Raw genomic sequence first — 27415 nt, 5'->3', positions numbered from 1 at the left:
CACTGAAAATCGCAATGGGTGCAACTGCACCCGTCGCACCCCAGCAAATCCGCCGGCTCCATTCGGAGCCGGCTTCATCTTTGCTGGGGCTTTCCCGCTGGGCCAGCGGGCGATCTTTTGAAGATTGCCCGCCGGCCCAGCGGGAAAGTTGGAATGCTCCCCGCGGTCATTTGACCGCGGGCGGTGTTTGGGCGGTTTCCGCCGCCCGCCGGGGTCGGAATGACCCCCTAAGTCCTGATTCCCTTGGCGTAAGTCTAATAATTCATGATCTGCTGACTGTGTTACAGTTCTACGATCGAAAACTCTCTCAAATTCACGAACAAAATTTCTCCAGTTGTACAACAGGGGACTATCTTTACGCACCAGAGGAATTGCCCAGGTAGCTGCATCTTCAGACAGATATGATAACAAGAAAGCTACTTTGGACTGGGCATCAGGGAAAGTATGTGGTCTGCAGGTGAAGTGTAGTTCCACTTGAACCAGGAAAGATTGCGCTTTCAAGGGGTCACCTGAGAAACGTTCTGGGGAAGCTAAAGGAATGGCTGAAGGAACATTGAGGGAAATGTTTGTCATATTACCTCCAGAAGTCTGAGAAGAAGTACCTGGCCAAGACACACCTGTGGGACTTTGTTCCTTCTTCTCTACCTTATCCTGTAACTGACTCACTCTCTCAGCTAGGCTATTTGCCAAAACATTTGATGATACCACCTCTGACTGGAGCTGGGTGATAGCCTTGACTAGCTCGTCCAGTGTGGCCATGCTGAGAACATACACAAACCAGGAGGATAATAATTTGTGGGCTCACTATTCTGTCAGAGTCACCAGATCCTCGGGGTCTGTGCACGTTCCAAAACACTTCCACCACAAGACAGCTCCAATACTCTGATTAGATTTGTCACAGAGTCTCAGAAAGTCCAAGTGGGGAAAAGCGGAAGAGGAAGGGAACAGCTGGGAAGGAGACCTGTAGGAAGCAAAGGTTAAACCACACAACATCAAAATTACATCTCATGAAATCACTACTATGCTATGACTCTAAGCATCGTCATTCTGGAAACATGAACAATCTAAGAATAGTCTTAAAATGACTAGGCTTTTAGATGACTGAATACCTGTGGGGGAAGCAAGAGAGGTTAGATACAACTTTCAGATTCAAGTACTTTCTTTAGCATGAGAATCGGGAAATAATCAATTTCTGAACCATCATATGAATGATCACTACTATGCTATGACTCTAAGCATCGTCATTCTGGAAACATGAACAATCTAAGAATAGTCTTAAAATGACTAGGCTTTTAGATGACTGAATACCTATGGGGGAAGCAAGAGCGGTTAGATAAAACTTTCAGATTCAAGTACTTTCTTTAGCATTAGAATCAGGAAACAATCAATTTCTGAACCATCATATGAATCTTATTTTAAGAATACATATCAGAAAAACACAGCATTACATCTAGAACTCTGGTCTTTTTGTGTCCTCTCAAAACATTGGAAAGTGAATTGCGCACATTTTCATATAAGTATTAAACACCATAGAAGGATTGTGCACCATGAATAACACAACGTAGATTCAAGGAATAAATGACGCGACTTGTCAACTTGAATACTACCAAGTAAATGCCTTAGAATGGTAGCGCACAGTAAATAACATTAATTAAGCACGAGGAAAGAATCGCGCATCTTGCCGATTCGAATGCCACCATGTAACTGCCAAAAAATGGTAGCGCAAAATGGATAACATTAATTAAACACGAGGAAGGAATCGCACGCCTTGCCGATTCGAATGCCACCATGTAACTGCCAAGGAATGGTAGCGCACAATGAATTTTATGAATTAAACACGAGAAAGGAATTACGCGTCTTGCCGATTCGAATGCCACCATGTAACTGCCAAGGAGTGGTAGCGCACAATGAATATCAAAGGTTAAGACACTAGGAAGCGAATCGCGCGTCTTGCCGATTCGAACGCCACCATGGAACTGCCAAGGAATGGTAGCGTACAATGAATATCATGAATTAATCACAAGAAAAGAATTGCGCGTCTTGCCGATTCGAATGCCACCATGAAACTGCTAAAGAAATGGTAGCGAACAATGAATATCATAAATTACGCACAAGGAAAGAATTGCACGTCTTGCCGATGTGAATGCCACCATGAAACTGCCAAGGAAATGGTAGGGCACAATGAATATCATGAATTACGCACAAGGAAAGAATCGCGCGTCTTGCCGTTTTGAATGCCACCACGAAACTGCCAAGGAAATGGTAGTGTACAATGAGCATCAAGGGTTCAACCACTAGGAAACGAATCGCGCGTCTTGCCGATTCGAAGGTCACCATGCAACTGCCAAGGAATGGTAGAGCACAATGAATATCATGAATTTAGCACAAGGAAAGAATTGCACATCTTGCCGATTCGAATGCCAGCATGCAAATGCCATGAAAAATCCAAATGCACATTCACACGCGCAAGAGCAAATTGTTTAGCATGAAGGGTTAGGCCCAAGAATTCGAGCGTCCTAGATTACGGGAGCAGGGGCCCAGCCCAACCTCCGTCTTACCGCCCTGACCAAGGATCACCACTGTAGTATGAAGGGCAGAGGCCTGGAAGATCAAGGTAGGCCTCCGGAACATGAGCGCAGGAAGTTGGTGCTGCTCTGCACCGGGACCTCTGAATAGTGAGCACGTAGAGCTGGGCTGGCTCCCTTTTATAGAGTCTTGGCCCAGCCCACAACCACACCCAGGCATGCTGCAGGGAAAGCCTCTAGAAGGCCCTGGAAAGGGACCACATCCTGACACACTCTGAAAGCCTGCAGCAATTTATTGCAAATGAACAGTATTTTTAAGCACCTTAAACATGAGTCGTCAGGATTGAATTCTGCAATGCAAAAGGTTAAACAATAACATATCAGCACAATGCATAAATTACAATATCTTGAGAGTGTTGGGTTTTTGCATTCTAGTCGCCCATAGAGCGCGCACTGTCCTGGTGTTGACACCTACCACTACCACCCTGTCGAGATCCATGATCCTGGCAGTTGTGGTGGCTCCCTGGTGGTCCAACCGCCAGAGTTGTAACCTGGCAGTCAGACCGCCAGGAGTGCAGCAGTCTGACCGCCACCAAGAATTTGGCGGTCTTAGGACGACCAAACTCATAATGGGGCCCTGAATCCAAAATATGCAGCAAATCAAAGAAAATCAGGCAGCATCCGTAATTGAGACACATGGCCCACCCCCTGATGACCTTTTATAATAATTTTCAAAATAGGAAGCAACTGAAATCCAGTCAGCATGAGTTGAGCAATGTATCAATACATTGTCAAATCTCTGTTCAGCATATGTCATATAATGCAACCATCCTAGCACTAAACCCCTAAATGCATAATTATTACCCAATGCATGATGAAGTCAGAACAAATTTGGTCACATAAAGAATGGAAAGAATCATAGATGAACGGACTACAGTGAGGGAGCAGGAAGAGCTTTGGAAATGATCTTATGCCTCTGGGTCACAGAGAACAGATCATAGTCTAGGCTGGCATTAAGAAAGTATGCAGCAATATACAGAGAGGCAGGCAAGTCAGAAAGGGGAGAGACGCTACTATGGGATAAGTGAAAAATTGAGACACATCTTTGTTTAACCATAGACCTGTAACCATCTTCAGGGCCTTATCTCCCTTTCTGTCTCAGTACACTTTTAACGGTTATGACCAAAAAACAAACCAAACTCCAAAAGTGTCTGAGGCCTATTGGTTTCTGTGTCTATATGTTTTTAATCAGATGAGATTTAGGACAACCCAACTGCACGTCAAAGGCTGTTCTGCAATCAAAAGCACAATCTTCTACCATTTGGTGATCCAGCAGCAGAGGATTTTGATAACTCCCATCTGGAGAGGAAATCAATATTGTGAATAACAAGCACCCTATAGACTAATGAAGCTAGTGGCATGTCAGTCTTTGTCTATCCAAATCAGCAAACAGATTGGTTCAATTAGTCATCAGCTACAGCCTGATCACATACCCATACCATGCCTCCCAAATGGTTCATGTGTATGTGACATGTGTTCTGATTCCTTAACTTAAATTGAAATGTATGGCAATTTGAGTTGTTACAGGTTTGCATATGTCTATTGTGTATGGTTGTAAGTATGTGAAATTAAGAAGGTTTGGCTTGTCTAGACTAGGCTTGCTTGCCTTTACTTTACAACAGGTGTCATAGCCTGGTACGTGACATTGAAGTAAAATATTTGTATGTGTTGAGTATGTGTTTTTGATTAGTGCTAAGCAATTTCAAATTCCTAAACTATTGCTTGATTGATGGTTGACTATATTGTTGTGGATCGGGAACCTCTATCATGTGGCAAAGTCACCTTGTCATGGTATGGTCAGTGTGACTGGTCACCTTCATTCATGGTATTGCAGGTGTCAGTTAGGTAGCTTAGCTGGTGTGTAACAATGTTTATATTTCAGGACATACGTCATATTTGGTGGTGACATGATGTTGGCACTTTACTGGCACTACCTGGGGGTGTTGGTGAACAGGAAGTAATGAGACGTATGTGTACTTTATAATGGAAGTGTTATCTTGTGAATGTGATGACCATACCTGACTTTCTGTTTTTCAGCACCAGCAGGTGAAGGAGACGGGGCACAACCGAGCTGGGAAGCTTCTGGCCATGGGAACACCAACAGCGAGGGTCCCAGTGGCCCAGAGAACGAGGGGAGTTCACAGGGGAGACCATATCCACTACATCTTCTTTGGAATCCTCCTCTAGTGGCCACTCCCTAGTGGTGCGTATCCATCTGGGACCACCCCAATACACCTCTGTCCTCCACCCCCCATTCTATCACCACCCTCCCTGTAGCTCCCTTTCCAGTTGGCTGCGCCCACCCATCCAAGAGGGTGTGTGTCTCCTTCGCTGCAGGCACCTCTGTCCCAGCCCCTGTTAGCACTGCTGACCTCAGTGAGGAGGAAATTGACCTCCTGAGGTAGATCTCTGTGGCTCAGTCGACCATCGTGAATGCCAGTCAGGGACTGGCACCTCAAATCAAACAGAGCATTGCATTCCTGCAGGGCATTCACAGTGCACTGTCTGGCTTACAGAGATAATTTCAGGTGCTGTCCTCCACACTGACAGCAGCCAGTTACCCCTTGGCTACCATCCCCCCTCCACCTTCCTCTTCCCAGACAGCATCCCCCCTTCCCCAACCCAGCCAAAGCATACAAACAAGCATGCATCCACCTCAACTTCCAAGGGTAGCACAGACAAACATAAGTACCACAAGACACACCACCTGCACGCACACAGACAACATCCACCTGCAATCAGTCATGACCTGCCCTGACACCCCCCACCTCCCCCCTGCATCACAGACACAACACCTGGCACATGTGCAGACACAACACCAACATTCAGTGATTCAGCCAACACACTTATCCTACCTGCAGACCGCATCCCAGCAGACCCTCAGACATCTACCCAGGCACCACACCCGCAGATACCACAACCACTGACATGCCTACATAAAGCACATCCTCTATACCTGCAGTCACACCCTCAACACACAGCTACCCACCCACCATGACATCCACCAGCACCTCCACCCCTCCTCAGCCCAAGACACATAAACGCCCTCACTCACCCACCCAACAGATACCCACCACCCAAAAGCACACCTCCCACATGCACACACCCAAGACTTCCACAGCGACACATCAGACAACCACTCCCCCCACCCTCCACACCCAAACCCTATTCTGATGACCATCCCCGTGTGTCAAAAAAAGCTTTCCTTGCTGAGTTTGACCTCTTCCCAACTCATCCCCCGTGATACCCCTAAAAGAACTGTTTCCTTCCCCAAGGCCATTCCTTCCATCTCCAAGACCTCATCTACCCCTCTGCCAACACCCACACCCCTTCCCCTACCAAAAAGAAGTCCACTCCTCCCAAAGAGATTCAGCACCCTCCCAAGCCAAGCCTAAGCCCAAAACCCACCCTCCCCCGTCAGCCACCAAGGATCCCTGAGGTGCCTACCTCCCTCCTTGATACCCCTATCTGTGGAGGTTACATGGCAGTCAAGTAGGGGCATCATTTAGTGCCTTTGGTGCTGTTGTTTACATACTATGGACTGGCCTATGGTCTTGGACAATCTTATTCCATTTCATCTTTTTTAAATAATTAAACCAACCAGTTGTTGGTTTTCTGGTTACCTCTTTGTCCTACATTTCCTTTCCTAGGTTTGAGTTGTTCTGGGCTGACATTGGTGGTGTGGTAGTATTTATGTGTGTGCTGCGTGATGCTTCTGGTATTGTCTGAGCAGTATCTGAGGTTGTGTGCAGTGCTTTTATCCCCCAGGAATAGGGTGTGTTTTGTGTGATTGGTATGTGTATCTAGTTGAAATGTTGTTGTAGTGGTGTGTTGTGTTAGTGTTGATATGTGTTTGTTGTAGTGCTGTGTGGGTTTGTGTGTTTAGACTGTTTGAGTCTGCGTGTATTGTGCATGGCTTAATTGATTCGGTGTACTGTGTGTGTATGTGATGTGTACGTTGATTTCTAGGTTGTATGATGGTGTAATTGTGTGTATTTAATCACAGATGGTTGTATATTGTGTTCAATGCATGTGGAGTCCCTAGCCAGTGTCAGTTGTGAGTGGTTGACATATGTTTATATTTGTGCAGTTGTGGTGGTGTTGTTATGAGTTTGTATGTTGTAGATGAATTTGTGAGGCTGTGCCTCTGCTGTGTTGCTGTGCATAAGTGTGTGTTATTGATACCTGGTGTGTGTGTGCTGGCTGCAGTGTGTGTGCTATGTAAGTGTGGGTGTGTTTGTTGCTGTATGTGAATGTGTGTGTCACTGTACTTTTACATGTGAGTATTACCCTTGCAACCCCTTCCCTATGGTATGTTATATAACAGTTCAAATCTATGCACTTTACATATGTAAAGGTGAGTCTGTGTACTTACAGTTGTTGTCTTCCTCATTGGCAATGATTCTGTTGTCTTTCTGCGAGCAGGAGCAGCGAGATGAAGTCTAGTTGTGGTTCCATGGCAGCCCTGGACGAGTATGGAGGTGAGTGTCTCCATTTATATTGTTTGTTTCCACCGGGTGTTCCGTGGTGGTCTGACTGCGGAGGAAATCTTGGCAGTGTGCAACCTCGTAATGAGTCCATTGGAAACATGATCTCTGTCGGACTGATGGCGGCTCTAATCAACCACGTCGGTCTGACCACACTGACGGTGCCGGCAGTGCTTTGGTGGCATTCTGTATGCATCAACGTCAATGTCATAATTTGGTGGTCTTCTCCACCAGCATGTTGGCGGTCAGACTACTACTGCCAAAATAGCGGTCACAGGACCACCAAACTCATAATGAGGCTCTATGTGTGCATATGGAGTACTGATTGTGTGTATTACATTTTTAGTATGTAGCACCTTATATAGAATCTATTAGATTTTGGTGCAAATAGTAAATGTCACCCCTTTAGTGCCCAACACATTCCCTAAATTGGCTTATGTTTGAGTAGGAATAGTAAATTTCACCCTTTTAGTGTCCAACACCTTCCCCAAATTGGCATATATATTGGAGCAGGAATAGTAACTGTTCCTGCGTTAGTGTTCAACACCTACCTCAATTGGTATAAATTGGAATGGACATAGTAAATGTCACCCCTTTTGTGTCCAACACTTTCTTCAAAATTGTTTAATTTGGAATGGGAATAATAAATGCCACCCTTTTAGGGCCTGATTACGACTTTGGTGGTCTTGGGACTGCCTTGGCGGAGGCGATGGTCACCCCGCTGGAGTGTTGACAGTCCAACCACTGTATTATGATGCATGTTATTACAGAGACAAAAGGCCACCAATGAGATAGGCCAGTGCTTCTGTCGGAGGGTGGACCGCCAATGCAACCGAGGGACCAATTATGAGGTGGTGTTCTGCTGAGGTGACTGTGGTGGTCCAACCACCACATCTTAGCAGGTGGAAAGGTAGGCATATAAGGCTGAAACTCATCTGTACTCAGCTTCACACATTCAGTGACACCATGGAGACGATCGTACATGCACTTTCACTGCTTGTGCTACTAGATGACGCCTAAAACCAACGCTACCGTGGACACAACTGACGGTAAGCCAAACACTTACCCGTTACCAACAGCTCCACAGCAAATTGATGCCTTACTATGGACCTGGCATGGGGTACATGGTTTGTGGGCCAAACATATTTTGTGTGCCCCTGTTTGGAGTTGTACTCAATGTATGACCCATTCACAGCCCTATGATGTCCTCTTTGGCCAGTTCACTAACACTGCTCAGGCACACTGTTCTAGATGTGTGCACAACTAATATTCAGGTACAATTATGGGGGTCATTCTGACTTTGACGGGCGGCGGAGGCCGCCTGCCAAAGTCCCGCCGGCAGAATACCGCTGCGCGGTCAAAAGACCGCCGCGGTAATTCTGAGTTTCCCGCTGGGCTGGCGGGCGACCGCCAGAAGGCCGCCCGCCAGCCCAGCGGGAAACCCCCTTCCATGAGGATGCCGGCTCCGAATGGAGCCGGCGGAGTGGAAGGGGTGCGACGGGTGCAGTTGCACCCGTCACGATTTTCAGTGTCTGCTTGGCAGACACTGAAAATCTTGGTGGGGCCCTGTTAGGAGGCCCCTGCAGTGCCCATGCCATTGGCATGGGCACTGCAGGGGCCCCCAGGGGCCCCACGACACCCGTTACCGCCAGCCAGGTTCTGGCGGTCAAAACCGCCAGAGCCAGGCTGGCGGTAAGGGGGTCGGAATCCCCATGGCAGCGCTGCTTGCAGCGCCGCCATGGAGGATTCCCTTAGGCAGCGGGAAACAGGCGGGACACCGCCGGTTTCCCGTTTCTGACCGCGGCTGTACCGCCGCGGTCAGAATGCCCATGGGAGCACCGCCAGCCTGTTGGCGGTGCTCCCGCGGTCGTTGGCCCTGGCGGTCCATGACCGCCAGGGTCAGAATGACCCCCTATGTGTCCAAACAATTGAATCACACAACAGCAACTCATCATCAATATCCCACTAACAAATCTAAGTGACACCCTCACATTGTTCACATGCCATGGCCAGTTGTGATTTAAAATATGCAATTATATGGATGTGTCATGAAACTGAATACCACTTTCTCTGCTAAACCTCTGTTATGGACTTCCACATATCACCCACATTTCAAGATAATGCAAGGTAAATGGGATGCCAAATAATCAGTGTCAGAAACATTCAAGGGTCACAATGTAAAGAATCCCTTCAGGGTAGAAATGCCTCTACCAGAGGGAGCCCTGGAAGACTGGTGCCCCGGGCCACAAACCACCTTGCATATCCCTCAAAACCACTATCTGCACAGGAACTGCGGCTTGATGTATACCAGGGACAGCCTGTAGCATAACCAAGTACCATGCCTATATGAGAAATCTGTAAGTGCAAGCCATGAAAGCAAATACAGCAGTAACAGCATGGGGCACGTATTTAGTTAAAGTAGGTGCATGGTAGGCACATGAAAAGTGAAACGTGTCCATTGAAATGTATACAAAGTTATGACAATTGAACATCTTCCATGTTTGGACAAATAAATCTCTAGCTTACACACATTAACACATATCCAACTTACATAATACAGAGAAAGGGAACCCAACTCATGTTGTCATTGGCCAAGCCAAGATGAAATATTTACCATATGAAACATCATCCAATACAATGCCAGCCCCAGTAAGATGTCAACCCATATATCCATCCATTGAACATTTACCCTTGTCCTGGGTGACTCCAGAACTGGTTACAAGGTCAGATCATACTAACCACATCAAATGGATCATCAATTTAGGGTGAAAGAAACACAACTGTAGTCATACATCCCAAAGTATCCACGAATATCCAAATGGAAGAAAAGTAATGTCAAGAATAATGTGTAAGAAAACTAGCAACATATTTTTTATTTGAAAAAATAAGCACATGTAGGTAAGGTCAATGGCTAGTCCAATAGATCAATAGGTAGTCAAGCACGCTACTGTGTCACTAAACTTGTCTCTCAGAACACTGCCATGCGAACCTCACCAGGAAGGGGCATCTAGTGGGTAGTCCAAGCACCTCAGTGGTGCCCTTTGAGGGGGTTGGTTTTGGGATGGGTGAGGTCGGTTTTGGGAGGGGATACTTTTTGAGGTTTCTTAGGGGTATTGCTGGGTTCAGTGGGGTGGATGAGGTGTCACAGAGGAGGACGTGGATATGCAAGGGATGGGTTGTGGTGTGGCTGTGGTCCCTTTGGCTCTGAGAGGAGATGGTTTTATAGGGGTAAGGGAAAGGGCACACATCAAACTTTCTTTAGGGAAATGGGTAGAGTGTCCAGCAGGGATTAAGGCTTGGGTGGTTGAGGAAGTGTAAGTGTCAGGTGTGTGTGTGTTGTTGGTGCTGCTGTCTGTGTGTCTGATGTATGATATTTGTGTTTTGTAGGTGTCTTTTATGTGGGTGAGTGCGGATGTTTGTGTTTCTTTGTGGTGTGTGAGGTGGATGTGCTGGGTATGCTTGGAGTGGGGTATGTGTCGGTTGGTGTGGGTGTGGTGTTTGGGAGTATGGTGGGAGTGATGGATGCGCCTGTTGGTGTGGGTGTGGTGTCTGGGGGGTATGGTGGGAGTGGTGGGTGTGTCTGTTGATGTGATGTCTGGGAGAATGGTGGGGTGGTGTAACTGTGGGTGTGGCTGTGGTGTTTGGGGGTATGGTAGGGTTGTGGTGGTTGTAAGTGGGGTGAGTTTCTGGTGAGTGGTTGTGTGCTTATGTTTTTTGTGGTGTTTTTGTTTGCGTGTGCTACTTGGGGCTGTTATGGTGTGTACGTGCTTATGTGTGAGTGTGCTTGGGACAGGTATGTGAATAGGGAAATTGAGGGGGTCATTCTGACCCTGTTGGTAAAATCCGCCAGGGCCAACGACCGCGGGAGCACCGCCAACAGGCTGGCGGTGCTCCCATGGGCATTCTGACCGCGGCGCTACAGCCGCGGTCAGAAACGGAAAACCGGCGGTGTACCGCCGGTTTCCCGCTGCCATGGGGAATCCTCCATGGCGGCGCAGCTTGCTGCGCCACCATGGGGATTCCGACCCCCATACCGCCATCCTGTTCCTGGCGGTTTTGGCCGCCGGGAACAGAATGGCGGTATGGGGTGTCGTGGGGCCCCCATAACAGGGCCCCACAAAGATTTTCAGTGTCTGCCATGCAGACACTGAAAATCGCGACGGGTGCAACTGCACCTGTCGCACCCCTTCCACTCCGCTGGCTCCATTCGGAGCCGGCATCCTCATGGAAGGGTGTTTCCCGCTGGGCTGGCGGGTGGCCTTCTGGCGGTCGCCCGCCAGCCCAGCGGGAAACCCAGAATACCCGCGGCAGCCTTTTGACCATGCAGCGGTATTCTGGCGGTCCCCGCCAGGCCGGCGGCTTCCACCGCCGGCCGGGGTCAGAATGACCCCCTGAATGTGGAAGAGGCAGGTGATGGGTGAAATTATGGGATGGCTGAAAGGCTGTTGTGAGGTGGGAGTCTAGAGCCTAAAATGATCTCTGTAGGGCATACATGGAACTATGGATGCCTTCCAGGTAGTCCACTCTCAGTTGCAGATGGCTGCCCTGCACCAGTAGTGTAATCTAACCCACAGAGATGTCTCTCAGGAGGTCAATAGCCTCCTCACACAGGGCAGCAGGGGGAACAGGAGCGGGGTGAGGTGTCTGGAGTGAATGAGATGGCTCCCCTCTTGGGGGTGTGGGCCTGACAAAATTGGTGGGAAGCAACAGGGAGGATGGAGATGGTAGTGGGGTGGCAGACAAAGATGGAGTAGGAACCAGCCTTTCATGTCCTGCCACTGCTAGGGAATGTTCACTGGAGCTAGTTTCAGGTGACGACGATGTAGAGTCGGTGTCCTCTGTGGCACCCCCTCACCCTTTGGGCCCCTGTGTCCCTTCGTGTCTGTAGTGTCACGACTGAAGGTAGTGTAAGCCCTGCCTCCTGTTCTTGCTTGGGATGATGCTGAAATGGCAAAAACAAATAGGTGTATTGCATGTGGCTGAACACGCTTGACCAACAGTAAGGATCACAGGACATTACTATAATGTACAATAGTTTCTACACCAGAGCAGTACGCGCTCTATTGGCGACAAAAATGCAAAAACCCAGCTCTCTCAAAACAAAGTAATTTATGCATTGTGCTGATATGTTGTGGTTTAACCTTTTGCATTGCAGAGTTCAATCCTGAAAACGTATTTTTAATATGCATACAAATACTGTTCCTTTGCAATCTATTGCTGCAGGTTTTCAGAGTGTTTTAGGGTGTGGTCCCTTTCCAGGGCCTTCCAGAGACTTTCCCTGCAACATTCCTGGGCGTGGTTCTGGGCTGGGCCAAGACTCTATAAAAGAGAGCCAGCCCAACTCCCAGTGCTCACCATTCAGAGCTCCCGGTGCAGAACAGCAGCTTCTTCCTGAGCTCCTGTCCCGGCGGCCTATTTGGATCTTCCAGTCTTCTGCCCTTCATCCTTCATTGATGATCATTGTTCCAGGCGGTAAGACGGTGGTTGGACTGTCCTGACACCGTTATTGAGAATTTTCATAACGCGCGATTTGTTTAATAAATGTTTGACTTTGTTATTCATTGCGTGCTACCATTTCTTGAAATTGGCATGGTGGCATAAGAATCGGCAAGACGCGCGATTCGTTTTATGGTGTTTAAACATTGTTGTCCATTGCGCGCTACTATTTCTTGACATTTACTTGATGTTTTATGAATTGGTAAGACGCACAACTCGTTTCATGCGGATTTAACTTTGTTGTTCATTGCGCGCTACCATTTCTTGACATTTACATGGTGGCTTAAGAATCGGCAAAAGAAGCGCGATTCATTTCATTGTACTTTGATCTTGTTATTTATTGTGAGCTGTTCGTTCTTGACATTTACATCGTGTTTTACAGATCGGCAAGATGCGCAATTCGATTAATGATGATTTGACTTTAATAATCATTGCGTGCTACCATTTCTTGGTATTTTACATGGTAACACTCGAATCGGCAAGACGCACGATTCGCTCCTCGAGTTTATTTCATGTTGTTTATTGTATGCCACTATTCTAAGATATTTATTATGTAATATTTGAGTTGACAATTTATGTGATTTGTTTCCTGAATCCATATTGTGTTGTTCATGGTGCACAATCCTATTATGGTGTTTACTATATATGTATATATATATATATATATCTGCAATATGCGCAATTTGTGTTGAAACATTTTAAGAGTACACAGAAGGCCAGAGTTTCTAGATGCAATATTGTATGGTCCTAGTATACATTCTCAAAACAGGATTTATATGACTGGTTTAAAATTTAGTCAGAATGTTTTTCTGATTCTCCTGTAAGGAAAGTACTTGAATAAAAAAGTTTTCATTTAATTCATCTTGATTCGCCAGTTTGAACCTACAGGTATCCGGCCATCTTAAAACTTTGTAATTTTAAGCTTAACTCTTAGATTGTTCATGTTTTCAGAGTGACTAGGCTTAGAATCATAGTCTAGTATTGATTTCAGGAGATATAATTTTCATATTGAGTGTTCTAAATGTTTTCTTACCTTCCTAATCCCCTCTTCCCCTCTTGAACTCTCTCAGTCTCTGTGATTTATCTATCAGAGTCTTGGAGCTGTTCAGTGGTGGACGTGTTGGGAACGTGCACAGACCCCGAGGATCTGGTGACTCTGACAAATAGACCCAAGCTACAAGGTCCACCAAAGTGGTGTCAACATTTACAAGGTCACAAAGATGCATGATACATAAAGTGTAAATAGTTGCCCACTTTAAAGTCGGAATCACAGACAACTCCAATTGTATTAGTGAAGTTGTGCAATCACAATACCCATGTATCAAGTATGAAATCTTGTCACCTTGAATGACTTGGCTCTTGTACCATACCTCAGTAACCTGTTGTCATCAAACACTATGGCAATGCAAAATGTATTCCTACTGATTACACACAAGACCCTTCAACCTGCAAATGTTCATATACATCATATGTTACACAAAAGAATGATGGACGGAGTGCTGAACAATGCAAATACTCACCCCCCAGTCACTGATCTGGGTTTAATCCATTGTTCTTTTGCTCATCACACCACCCCAGTTTGGACCCAGACATAATCAGATCAGTCTTGACCTCTGCCTCATGGGAACAGTCCAGCCCAACCTGCCAGGCCAGGTCCTCCCTAGACCAGAAACAAGCATCCTGGGACTAGTTCTAGGGTATCACCTTTCATCAGCTAGGCTAGCTTGAATCCAGTGGCACAGTGAGCACTTGGGGCAACTTTAACAACACAAAAGAATGATGGACGGAGTGCTGAATAATGCAAACACTCACCCTCAGTCACAGATCTAGGTTTAATCCATTGTTCTTTTGCTCATCATGCCACCCCGGCCATATGCAAATCAGTCTTGACCCTGTTCCTCATGGGAACAGTCCAGCCTGAACTGCGAGGCCAGGTCACCCCTGGACCGGAAACAAGCATCCAATTACTGTACATCATGCTGGAACATAGCTGTATTAGTTAACCACCACCTCCTAATCATGATGTGGTATGATATATATGACAACATCACAAAATAAAATGATGGACGGAATGTTGAAACTTTTCAAACACTCACCCCCAGTCACAGATCTGGGTTTAATCCATCATTATTTTGCCTGCCACATCACCCCAGTTCAGACCCAGCTCTATGCAAATCAGTCTTGACCCTGCTCCCAATGGGAGCAGTCCAGCCCGAACTGCCAAGCCAGGTCCTCCCTAGACAGGATTCAAGCATCCTGGAACCGGTTTCAGGGCATCACAATTCATCAGCCAGGCTAGCTCTAATCCAGTGGTGCAGCAAGCAAGGGACCCATGTCGAGGCATATTATAGCCACTTAGGGCACACAAGGCAATATCACAAAATAATATGATGGACGGAATGTTGAAACTTTTCAAACAGTCACCCTCAGTCACAGATCTGGGTTTAAACCATAGTTATTTTGCCTCCCACATCACCCCAGCTCAGACCCAGCTATATGCAAATCAGTCTTGACCCTGCTTCCAGTGGGAGCAGTCCAGCTCGAACTGCCAAGCCAGGTCCTCCCTAGACAGGATTCAAGCTTCCTGGGACCGGTTTCAGAGTATCACAATTCATCAGCCAGGCTAGCTTGAATCCAGTGGTGCAGCAAGCAAGGGACCCACGTCGAGGCATATCCTAGCCACTTAGGGCACACAATGCAATATCACAAAATAAAATGATGGACGGGGTGTTGAAACTTTTCAAACACTCACCCTCAGTCACAGATCTGGGTTTAATCCATAGTTATTTTGCCTGCCACATCACCCCAGTTCACACCCAGCTATATGCAAATTAGTCTTGACCCTGCTCTGAGTGGGAGCAGTCCAGCTCGCACTGCCAATCCAGGTCCTCCCTGGACAGGATTCAAGCATCCTGAGACCAGTTTCAGGGTATCACCCTTCATCAGCCAGGCTAGCTTGAATTCAGTGGCACAGCAAGAAAGGGACCCATGTCTGGGCATATCCTAGCCACTTGGGGCGCACAAGGCAATATCACAAATTAAAATGATGGACGGAGTATTGAAACTTTTCAAACACTCACCCCCAGTCACTGATCTGGGTATAATCCATCATTATTTTGCCTGCAACGTCACCCCAGCTCGGATCGAGCTATATGCAAATGAGTCTTGACCCTGGTCCCAATGGCAGCAGTCCAGCCTGAACTTCCAAGCCAGGTCCTCCCTAGACAGGATTCAAGCATCCTGGGACCGGTTTCAGGGTATCACAATTCATCAGCCAGGCTAGCTTGAATCCAGTGGCACAGAAAGCAAGGGACCCACATTGAGGCATACCCTAGCCACTTAGGGCACACGAGGCACTATCACAAAATAAAATGATGGAAGGAGTGTTGAAACTTTTCAAACACTCACCCCCAATCACAGATCTGGGTTTAATCAATCGTTATTTTGCCTGCCACGTCACCCCAGTTCGGACCCAGCTATATGCAAATCAGTCTTGACCCTGTTCCCAGTGGGAGAAGTCCAGCCCGAACTGCCAAGCCAGGTCCTCCCTGGACGGGATTCAAGCATCCTGAGACTGGTTTCAGGGTATCACCCTTCATCAGCCAGGCTAGATTGAATTCAGTGGCTCAGCAAGGAAGGGACCCACATCTGAGCATACCCTAGCCTCTTAGGGTGCACAAGGCAATATCACAAAATAGAATGATGGACGGAGTGTTGAAACTTTTCAAACACTCACCCCCAATCACAGATCTGGGTTAAATCCATCGTTTTTTTGCCTGACACGTCACTCCAGTTTGAACCCAGCTATATGCAAATCAGTCTTGACCCTGATCGCAATGGGAGCAGTCCAGCCGAACTGCCAACATAGGTCCTCCCTTGACAGGATTCAATCCTCCTGAGACCTGTTTCAGTGTATCACCCTTCATCAGCCAGGCTAGCTTGAATCCAGTGGTGTAGCAAGCAAGGGACCAATGCCTGGGCATACCCTAGCCACTTAGGGTGCACAAGACAATATCAGAAAATAAAATGATGGACAGAGTATTGAAACTTTTCAAACACTCACCCCCAGTCACATATCTGGGTTTAATCCATCGTTCTTTTGCTCACCATGCCACCCCAGTTTGGACCCAGCCATATGCAAATCAGTCTTGACCCTGTTCCTCATGGGAACAGTCCAGCCCGAACTGCCAGGCCAAGTCCTCCCTGGCCCGGAAACAAGCATCCTGGGACCGGTTTCAGGGTATCACCCTTCTTCAGCAAGGCTAGCTTGATTCCATTGGCACAGTGAGCAAGGGACCCACGTCTGGGCATACCTTCCCACTTAGGGCAACTATAGCAACACAAAATGATGATGGACGTAGTGCAGACAATGCAAACACTCACCCCCAGTCACAGATCTGGGTTTAATCCATCGTTCTTTTGCTCACCATGCCACCCCAGTTTGGACCTAGCCATATGCAAATCAGTCTTGACCCTGTTCCTCATGGGAACAGTCCAGCCCGAACATCCGGGCCAGGCCCTCCCTGGACCGGAAACAAGCATCCTGGGAGTATACATCGTGCTGGAACATAGCTGTATTAGTTAACCACCACCTCCTAATCATGATGTGACATGGGAAAATATGTGTCATACTGAAGAAACCTCCCAATTGTAACTTCCTAAAATGGGCATTGTCAAAATAGTGTCATGAAAGAAGCATTAATGTAGCTTTGCAACATAGCACATGTCGCACAGAAAAGTACGCAGGAGTCAATATGCTGAAAATGTCTGGGAGATTTGCCAACAAATATCCACAGGACAATGAATCAGTTAGGCCTAGGCAAATGACCAGTTGCGATTGCTACTGGTGAGAACTCCATTCTAACATTACATAACTAAAAGCCAATAGTCCATTGAATGTTGATGAGGGTTAGGGAAACTCAATTACTTGAAGAGGTGGTTTAATCTGTTTTTCAATGGAAAGGAACTTCACTGTGCCTTTATTACATTCAAACACAAATTCCAATGTATTATTGAGTGTGCACACTCACATATGATTTACACATAACTGCAGGGCACCCCCTGATGCATATCAACAGTAAGTTGATGATCCTTCACCAATAAACATGTGAAAATCACTAAGCTTAGCAAGTCCACATCAATGGCATGGCAATTACACATCGTGAATAAGTACTATAGGCCTACCTGTCATGTCCTTCATTGCTTCTGCGATTGGTCTTGACAAATAACATTGGATAATGGATTAGGGTATGTGTGACCTACCAACCAATGTTGACACATTCCTTTCTGTGGTAACACTTGAACAGTATACTCTGCACATATAACTATTTTCCAATGCATGTACGCGTATGTGATGGAATAAGACATGTTCCCATGAAGACAGGTTGTTCATGTGGGAAACAGTAGTGTAAATTATGCTACTAAATTGAAAGGTACACATGCCAACAAGTAGGCACAAATACTATTGACTAACAATGATGTTAGTCAACTCATGTAACTGTACATTCCCCATTTGCCAAGGGCAATTATTTCTCAGTTACTGCACCCAAAGTACACTATGGCCCTCATCACAACCCTGGCGGTTGGGGATAAAGTGGCAGCAATACCACCAACAGGCTGGCAGTAAATACCGCCAAATTGTGACCATGGCGGAAAGAGCTCAGACAGACAGCCACTTTACCACACTGACCGCCAGGGTGGAAACAACAGGCATCACAGCGGTAGCCGCCTACAGCCAAGCGGAAGTCAATGTTCCGCCCACCATATTAAGACACATCAATCCACCACCTTTTCCGGGCGGTACCAAAGACAGCAAAAGCTTGGCGGAAACACTGCACAGAAGGGAAACGACTCACCTGTGGAAACTCAGGGAAGAACCACACCGCCATGGAACCTAAACTGCAGATATTCCCAATGCTGTTCTACGTCCTGCTCCACCACAAACACCGACGGCGAAGACGACCACGGTGAGTACAGCCATCTAGCACACAGGGGAGGGAGGAGAAAAAAGAGAGTGCACGCAAAGCACACACCCCACACACACACACCATATATACAACTAGATGCAGTAATAAAACATATACTCCCTGTACCCCTCTGGAAAAAAGCAAGGACAACACCAATAGATAAAAAGTGAGTGTAATAAGATAAATAACGTAGTAATACGTGCATCCAATCCAAAAGTATATACATATTTACAAATCAAGGGACACTGCCCAGTCCTCAATGTTTGTGGGCCACAGGGCCACATCACAAAGTCCAAGGCCCCACTTGAATCCTGCAACAACACGGAGAAAACACTGTGGGGCATCAGTTTGAAAATAGGCAGGCACCTCAGAGGGATGGGAAAAGGAGGGGGGGCACCTCAGCCGGCAGAAGGAACAACACCACTGGTCCTGGAGTGGGCAACATGCCCTGTGCTTGGTCCTGGGGAATGCAAGGCCACAGTCTCTCAAGTGGGTTACTTCCCAGCTGGCTCTGGAGGGGGCACTATGCCCTGTGCTTGGTCCTGGGGAGTGCAAGGCCACAGTCTCTCAAGTGGGTGACTTGCCCACTGGTTCTGGAGGGGGAAAACATGCCCTGTGCTCTTCATCCTGGGGAGGATGGGGTGAGTGGATTGCTTCTCCACTGGTTCTGGAGGGGCCTGGTGCCCCGTGCTCTTCATCCTGGGGAGGATGGGGTGAGTGTATGGCTTCTCCACTGGTTCTGGAGGGGACATCGTGCCCTGTGCTCTTCATCCTGGGAGGATGGGGTGAGCGGATGGCTTCGCCACTGGTTCTGGAGGGGGCATTGTGCTCTGTGATGCAGGTCTTGGGTAGTGCAAGGTCACAGTCTCTCAGCTGGGTGTCAATCCCACAGGATTTGCAGGGACAGCCCGCACAACAGCCCATGGATGCAGGACTTACACACTGTCTGCCGACGGTGATGGCTGCTCAGTAGTGGTGATGGTGATGTTGCCGCTGGTGGTGGGGGGAAGCTCCTGCCCATCCCCTGCTGCCTCCGACAGCTGCCCACTGGTGCTGCTGCTGCTGGTGGTGGTTGTGTGGGAAGCTCCTGCCCATCCGCTGCAGCCTCGGATTGCTGCCCACTGCTGGTCTGGTGCTGCTGCTGGTGGTGGTTGTGGGGGAAGCTCCTGTCCATCCCCTGCAGCTTCGGATTGCTGCCCAATGGTGCTGCTTCTGCTGCTGATGGTGGTTGTGGGGGAAGCTCCTGCCCATCCCCTTCAGCTTCGGACAGCTACCCACTGCAGGTGGTGGTGATGCTGCTGCTGGTTGTGGGGGGAAGCTCCTGCCCATCCCCTGCAGCCTTGGATGGCTGTCCACTGCTGGTAGTGGGGATGGTTCTGCTGCTGCTGGTGCACCACCATGGTTGGTGGTGGGAGCTCCGACTGAGTCCCAGCACTAGGCCCCTTGTCCTTTCTGCCTGTGGGTGCAGGCCCCTTGCCCTGCTTGGCGGCAGCAGGTGATGGCTCCTTGCTCATCTTGGCAGCAGCTGTGGATGGCTCCTTGCTTCTCTTGGCAGCAGCTTGGGATGGCTCCTTGATCCTCTTGGCAGCAGCTGGGGATGGCTCCTTGCTCCTCTTGGCAGCAGCTGGGGGTGGCACCTTTACCTTCACGGTAGCAGCTGGGGGTGCCACCTTGACCTTCCTGGCAGTATTTGGGGCAGGCACTCTCTCCGTGTGGCTGCCTGGTGCCCAGGATCCCTTTCCACCACGAGTTGCTGAGGACACAACTGGGCCCATGACCTGGGTGGCTGAGGTGCTTGCCTGGGTTTTACACACCCTGGTCAGACGTGAAGGACGGGAGTAGGGAAGAGGTCAGTGGTGGAGAGGAAAAGCTTCTTAGGGACATTGGGGCAGGAAGAGGGAGAAGGTCTGGGAGTGGAGGAAGAGGGAGTGGTTGTAGGAGGTGCATGTCTGCTGTGTTTGGATGCAGGAGCATGAGCTGGATGATGTTGTGAGGTGGATGGCTGTTGGGTGTCTGAGTGCTTGTGTTTGTGTACTTTGGGAGGAGGGTGCACAGACACAGTGGGAAAGCACACAGGGGACATGTGCATGGCTGTTGGGGTGGTGACTGCCAGTGAGGTGTGTGTTCTGATAGATGTGCTGGTGATGGAGGTAGTGGATGAGGATGTAGTGCATGCAGGTGTGAGTGCTGACGCAACTGGGAGGGAGGTGGAGGAGGATGGGGACACAGTGGAGGCAGTGGATGTTGGTATGTCTGCTTCTGGATGGTGTTTGCGTGAGTGCGTGTGGGATGATGTGTGGTGCCTGTGTTTGCCTGTGCCACTCTTTTGTGTTGTCTTGTGTGCATTCTGGTCTTCCTGTGTGCTTGAGATAGGTAGGGGTTGAGGGGAATGAGATTGGGAAGAGGAAGTTGGAGGGGGAGGGTGGAAACAGGTACAATGCCTGCCATCAGAGAAGAAGCCAGAGCCTGGATTGATCTCTGTTGGGCCGCAAAGGCAGTGTGAATGCCCTCCAGAAATGCATTGGACTGTTGCATTTGGGCTGCCAGCCCCTGCATGGCATTCACAATGGTTGACTGCCCAACAGAGATGGATCTCAGGAGGTCAATAGCCTCCTTACTCAGGGCAGCAGGGGTAACTGGGGTAGGGCCTGAGGTGCCTGGGGAGAAGGAGATGCGCACCCTCCTGGGTGAGCGGGTACAGGCAACTCGCTGAAGGGCTGCTGGGAGGGCTGTGCTGGTACGGGGTGGCGACTGTACCTGTAGCTGGGGTGGGCACAGAGGTATCCGCCACCACCAGGGAGTTTCTATCGGAGGAGGTACCATGTCCGAACTGTCCCTTCTAGTCTCCGCTGTGGTGCTCCCCTCGCCCCTCGTCCCACTGGTGCCCTCACTGTCGGTGGACTCTGCCTCCTGCATCCTGTGGGATGCAGCTCCCTCCGTTGCCGATGCAAGGACAGGATGACAAAACAAAAAGGAGGGGAGAGACAAAGGATACACTGGGTCAATGGCTGCACCAACACCACCGTTGGCACACACAGCACCGTCACACACAGGGAACAGCCCTTCAAGACTATGCAATGCACTACAACAAATAATGCTAGTCACCAGGGCATGGGGAGGGACACATACCGCCCACTGCAGCATACCTGGGACCCACACACCCCTGCCCAGTAGTGGATGCCTACTAGCTAGGTTGGAGGAATGTCACATCAGAACCCTGCCCAACATGGGACCTACACTGCAATGTCAGCCCTGGCCTAGGGGCAGACACAGACACACTTCCCCCACCTGGATACCACCCCACCAGGCGTAAGTAGTAATGATGGGCACTGTACTCACCCTCTTGTTGCTGCTATGATGTCCCCAAATGCCCATCCACCTCCAGATAGGCCACCGCCAGTATGCGGGACATCAAGGGGTCAGGGTTGATGGGCACCCCTTTCTCATTGGGAGGCCATCCCCAGCTGGGCCTCTGCCATCTTCTGTGTCCAGCATCTCAGGCCCTCCCACCGTTTCGGACAGTGGGTGCTCTGCCTGCCGTAGACCCCCAGGGTCCGCACCTCCTTGGCGATGGCCCAGCCTATACCCTTCTTTTGATGGGCGCTGACCTGCAGAGGAAATATACACAGGGAAAGGTATTAGTTAGACCATCCCCTTTCACACAGACATGGCCCAGCATACATGCAGCACGCTGCCCAGGGCCCGTCCACCAACCCCCCTACATGAAGCCTTCACACACAGCACTCCATGCATTCATGCCCCAAGCATCGTGCTCACAGTGTACTCACCTGTTGGTCTGGAGGCCCATACAGCAGTCCGTACTGGGGTAGGACCCCATGCACTAGTTGCTCTAACTCCACCGAGGTGAAAGCAGGGGCTCTTTACCCAGTCACACGGGCCATGGTAGGTTCCAGACACAGGTTACAGCAGCATATGCTGTGTACGTCCTCTCCTGTTGAAGGTCAGGTAGCAAGTGAGTGAACAGCTAGAAAATGTCGGTGACGTCCACGGCGGTGCATACCGTCACTGCCGGTGTACATCACCATTGGCCACTGTACCCCATAGGGCCCAATAATAACCAATGAGGAGTTGCAAAGCGGTTTCCAACTGCCTCCCACAACGGTGCACAATGTCAGCGGAATTACCTCACTTCCGCCTGTCCTGTATGGTGGGACAGGTGGAAGTGAGGTAATTCCGCTGACGTTGTGCGCCGTTGCGTGCTCCATACAGGACAGGCAGACCCCATTTCAGGGGTTCGGAGACCATGGATCATAACTGCGTCAAGGATCACAATTGTACATTCAAGACATAGGCCACTAATACATTAAAAAATCACATCCCGCATTGAACTGTGGTGGCTACAATGTACAGATTATGACCGGCTCCTCACTCTTTTGCCCCATAGATTGCAACTACTGTGGATGAATAGGAGATGGAGACATCCCCCGTGTACAGACCTCTGGTGGACTTGGCAACAATGGAGGACAGGCACATTATCCTCACCTACGCACTTGACAGGGCCACAATCACAGAGCTGTGTGCCCAACTGGAGCCTGACCTGATATCTGCTATCCATCATCCCACTGGGATCCCCCCTTCTTGTGCAAGTGCTATCAGTGCTCCATTTCTTGGCAACTGGTTCTTTCCAAGTGACAGTGGGCTTGGCAGCAGGAATGTAACAGCCAATGTTCTCAATAGTGCTGACCAGAGTGTTGTCTGCCCTGATTAAACACATGCGCAGCTACATTGTTTTTCCCCAAGTGGATGATTTGGACACATTGAAGACTGACTTCTATGCAATGGGACATATCCCCAACATCATTGGGGCGATTGATGGAACACATATAGCATTTGTCCCCCCAGCAAAATGAACAGGTCTTCAGAAATCGAAAAAGTTTTCACTCGATGAATGTACAGATGGTGTGCTTGGTGGACCAATACATCTCCCATGTCAATGTTAAGTATCCTGGGTCGGTGCATGATGCCTTTATCCTGAGGAACAGCAGCATCCCAAAGGTGATGGCCCAACTACAGGGGCACAGGTTGTGGCTAATAAGTGAGCCCTGTTTCCCACCCAGTGGATGCTGGTGCATGGGTATGGTGTGGGCCATATGGCATAGTGTGTGGCTAACAGTTGTCCCTCGATATTTGCAGGTGACTCTGGTTACCCCAACCTCTCATGGCTACTGACCCCTGTGTGGAATGCCAGGACAAAGGCAGAGGAATGTTACAATGCGGCACATGGGCGAACAAGAGGGATAATAGAACTTACCTTCAGCCTCCTAAAGGCCAGGTTTCGGTGCCTCCATCTAACAGGTGGATCCCTGTGCTACTCACCCAAGAAGGTCTGCCAGATAATTGTGGCATGCTGCATGTTGCACAACCTTGCCTTGAGACGCCATGTGCCTTTTCTGCCGGAGTAGGAGGCTGGAGATGGCCGTGTGGCAGCAGTGGACCCTGTGGAGAGTGAAGATGAGGAGGCAGAGGATGAGGACGAGGACAACAGAACTGCAGTGATATGACAATACTTCCAATGACGCACAGGTAAGACAGTGTAAATTAACATTTCATTGACAGTTTTGTGTTTGACATTGTCACTGGTAGGCTGTGATTTCCCACTTCTATGGCCACTCACTGTACCCTTTGGCAACTCTATTTTGCAGATGTTGGTGCCCCACTATCACTCCTGGTGTGTTTACTGCAGCCAACTGCAGGTCTTTCCTATGTATAAATTACTGTACAGTTGAATTGCAATGCTTAAACCTTGTTAAACGAATACATACTTAAATCATTTGACATACTCCATACTTGTAGTTTTACAAAGTGTGTTTATTGCAGTGCTCTGAAGAAAAATGGGAAGTGCAATGGGCTGGGTTGATGATGGAGGAAAGTCCAAGGTAGACTTCAATCTATTGGTGCATTGTCCATGCGGCATAGGAATGGAGAGCAATGGCAGTTCAAGGTGGACAGTGTGGCAGAGTGGGACACAACGGTGACAATAAGAAGAGTCTTATTTCCTGGCGGGGTCTTGGCAATAGTCTCTGGCTTCTGCCTGGCTCACAGGGAATGTATGCAGGGTGGTTCTCCTTCTGCAGGGGGAGGGATGCTAGTGGCCTGTTGGTCCTGTAGCGGGCCTCCTATCCACCATCGGCAGCGGAGGTGAGGGCTGTTCAGTAGTCTGGCTAGTGGCAGGGGACGGCTGGTGTGACACTGCATCCCTCATAAAGTTGGCCATGTGTGCCAGCACTCATGCAATGGAGGCCAGGGTGGTGTTAATAGCCTTCAAGTCATCCCTGATCCCCTGGCACTGTCCCTCCGGCAGCCACCTGTTCTCCTGCACGTTGTCCAGAATCTGGCCCAGCGTATCCTAGGAATGTTGGTATGCTTCCAGGATCGCGGTGAGTACCTCCTGGAGAGTTGGTTCCCTGGGTCTGTCCTCCCCCTGGAGCACAGCAGTCCTCCCGGCTTCCCTGTTGTCCTGTGCCTCTGTGCCTCTGTCCCCTGAACCATGTGCCCACTGCCACTTACCCCAGGTCCCTGATTGTCTTGGGTTTGTGGTGTGCCCTGGGGTCCCTGTAGTGGTGGGCACACTGCTGATTGACGTGTCCTGGGGACAGAGGTATGGGTCCGCTGGGTAGGTGCTGTGGTGGTGTTTCCAGAGGGGGGAGGCTTTGTGGTGGTGTTTGACTGTGCCTGGGTAACCGACTGTCCGGAGGTCCCTGATGGGCCAGGTTGGTTATCCAGAGCCAGGCAAGCAGTGTCGCTGTCATCACTGTGGGCCTCTTCTGTGGGGGGACTGGATGTTGCTGGCACCTCTTCTCCTGTGACATTGGCTGGGATACCTGTGGGGATGTATATGCAGTGTTATTATTTATGTGTGTGACATATTCTGCATGTGTGGGTTGCCCTCTATTGGTGTTATTGCCCTGGCAGCTTTTCCTTGTGTGAGTTGTTATGTGGTGGGCTAGGTGATTCTCTAGTGTGCATGCTTTAGTGATAGGTGTCCATGCAGGGCTGTGAGTGGTGCCCATGCATTGGTGGTGCATGCTGGGCTTGGGTTTGGGATGAGTGGGTTGTGATGGTGGGGTGTGTGGGAGGTGGTGGAGGGATGGAAGTGAGGGTGGGGTGGGGGTATGTGTTGGCATGCAGGTAGGGGGGTGATAGTAATAGAGAGTTGACCTACCAGAGTCCAGTCCTCCTGCTACTCCTGCCAGGCCCTCAAGATGCATGATTGCCAAGACTTGCTCCTTCCATGTTGTTAGTCGTGGGGGAGGAGGTGGGGGTCCACCAACAGTCCTCTGTAGTGCGAGCTGGTGTCTTGCAGCAATGGAACGTACCTTCCCCCGTAGGTTGTTCCACCTCTTCCTGATGTCATCCCTTGTTCTGGGGTGCTGTCCCACGGCATTGACCTTGTCCATGATCCTCCGCCATAGCTCCATCTTCCTAGCAATGGATATCTGCTGCACCTGTGATACAAATAGCTGTGGCTCTACCCAGATGATTTCCTCCGCCATGACCCTTAGCTCCTCCTCAGAGGATCTGGGTTGTCGTTGTGGTGCCATGGGTGTAGTCTGAGTGGTGTAGGTGAGGGTGTGTAGGGTGATGTGCTGTGGTGAGTGATGTAAGGTGCATGGGTGGTGTATAGGTGATGGTGGTATGTGGCTTTGGTTGTGTGAGTGCTCTTGCTGTCTCTCTCTGTTGGCAATGGTTTGTAGTCATAAAGGGTTTTGGGTAATATGTGTGTGTGTTTTATAGTGGTGTGAGTGTATGGGTGTGGTGTGTGTATGGGTGTCAGGTGTGTGTAGTTTGAATTGTCCAATGTGGTGTTGTATTGTTTGCGTGTGTTTATTTTGAGCGTGGCGGTGTGTACCGCCAGTGGTTTATCACCATTGAATGTCTGCCGTGGTGATTTGTGGGTCATAATGTTGTAGGCTTTGTTCTGTTGGCGTAACGGTGTGGGTTTTGATACCGCCAGTTTATCACTGACCTTTGGTGTGGCGGACTTGAGTCTGTGGCTGTATAGTGACAGATTGGTGTGTATGTGTCATAATATGGTGAATGGATATCGGCCGCAGCGGCGGTATGTTGGCGGCAGTCAGCGTGGCAGTAAGTGGGATTTACCACCAATGTCATAATGAGGGCCTGTGTGCCATGTCACATGAATGAGTGTCACCATCACATGAGACACAGTAGAGAGGTACCAGCACTCATTACACACTGAAGACAAATGGCCTGTTGGGAACAAATGTCACCAACAACAAGAGTTGATTGATCACTGTTCTCAGTTGTGTGTCTGTTCAAGAGAGCATATTGTTAAAGAATTGGCTCAGGTGTTTACCTGGTCATTTGGACAATAGGCAAGGCACTTCAGCATACAGCTTCTACCAGACCTACACAAACAACAACTCTTCTTGTGCATTGCACATGAGCCACCTCCAATATTCAGGAGGAGATGGCTGCTTCTAACACATAAAGGTGGCAATGTAATATGTATGAATCTGTCCAGGACTTACCACATTGTAGCAGCTGTGATTTTCTCATCCGCCCATCAATCTCCAGGTAGGCTACTGCCAGTATGAGGGCCATTAGGGTGGTCAGGGTCCGGCACGTGCGCGTCCACATTGAGAGGACAGCCCTAGCTCGACCTCTGTGATCTTTTGGGCCTAGCTTCTCAGGTTCTCCCACCTTTTACTACAATGGACACTGCATCAGTGATAGACTCTCAGGGTCTGCACCGTCCAAGAGATGGCTCTCCAAATGGCTTGCTTCTGGTGGGCATTGACCTGTATGGATACAATAGGTGAACAAGATCATAATTGCATAATTGAGGATAATTATTTGGTCCACACACCTTTTGTAGACACCTAGTAACCACCTTTTG

The sequence above is a fragment of the Pleurodeles waltl genome, chromosome 2_2 (genome assembly GCF_031143425.1).
Source record: "Pleurodeles waltl isolate 20211129_DDA chromosome 2_2, aPleWal1.hap1.20221129, whole genome shotgun sequence".
In the NCBI taxonomy this organism is placed as follows: Eukaryota; Metazoa; Chordata; class Amphibia; order Caudata; family Salamandridae; genus Pleurodeles; species Pleurodeles waltl.
Note: the sequence above shows the minus strand (reverse complement) of the source record.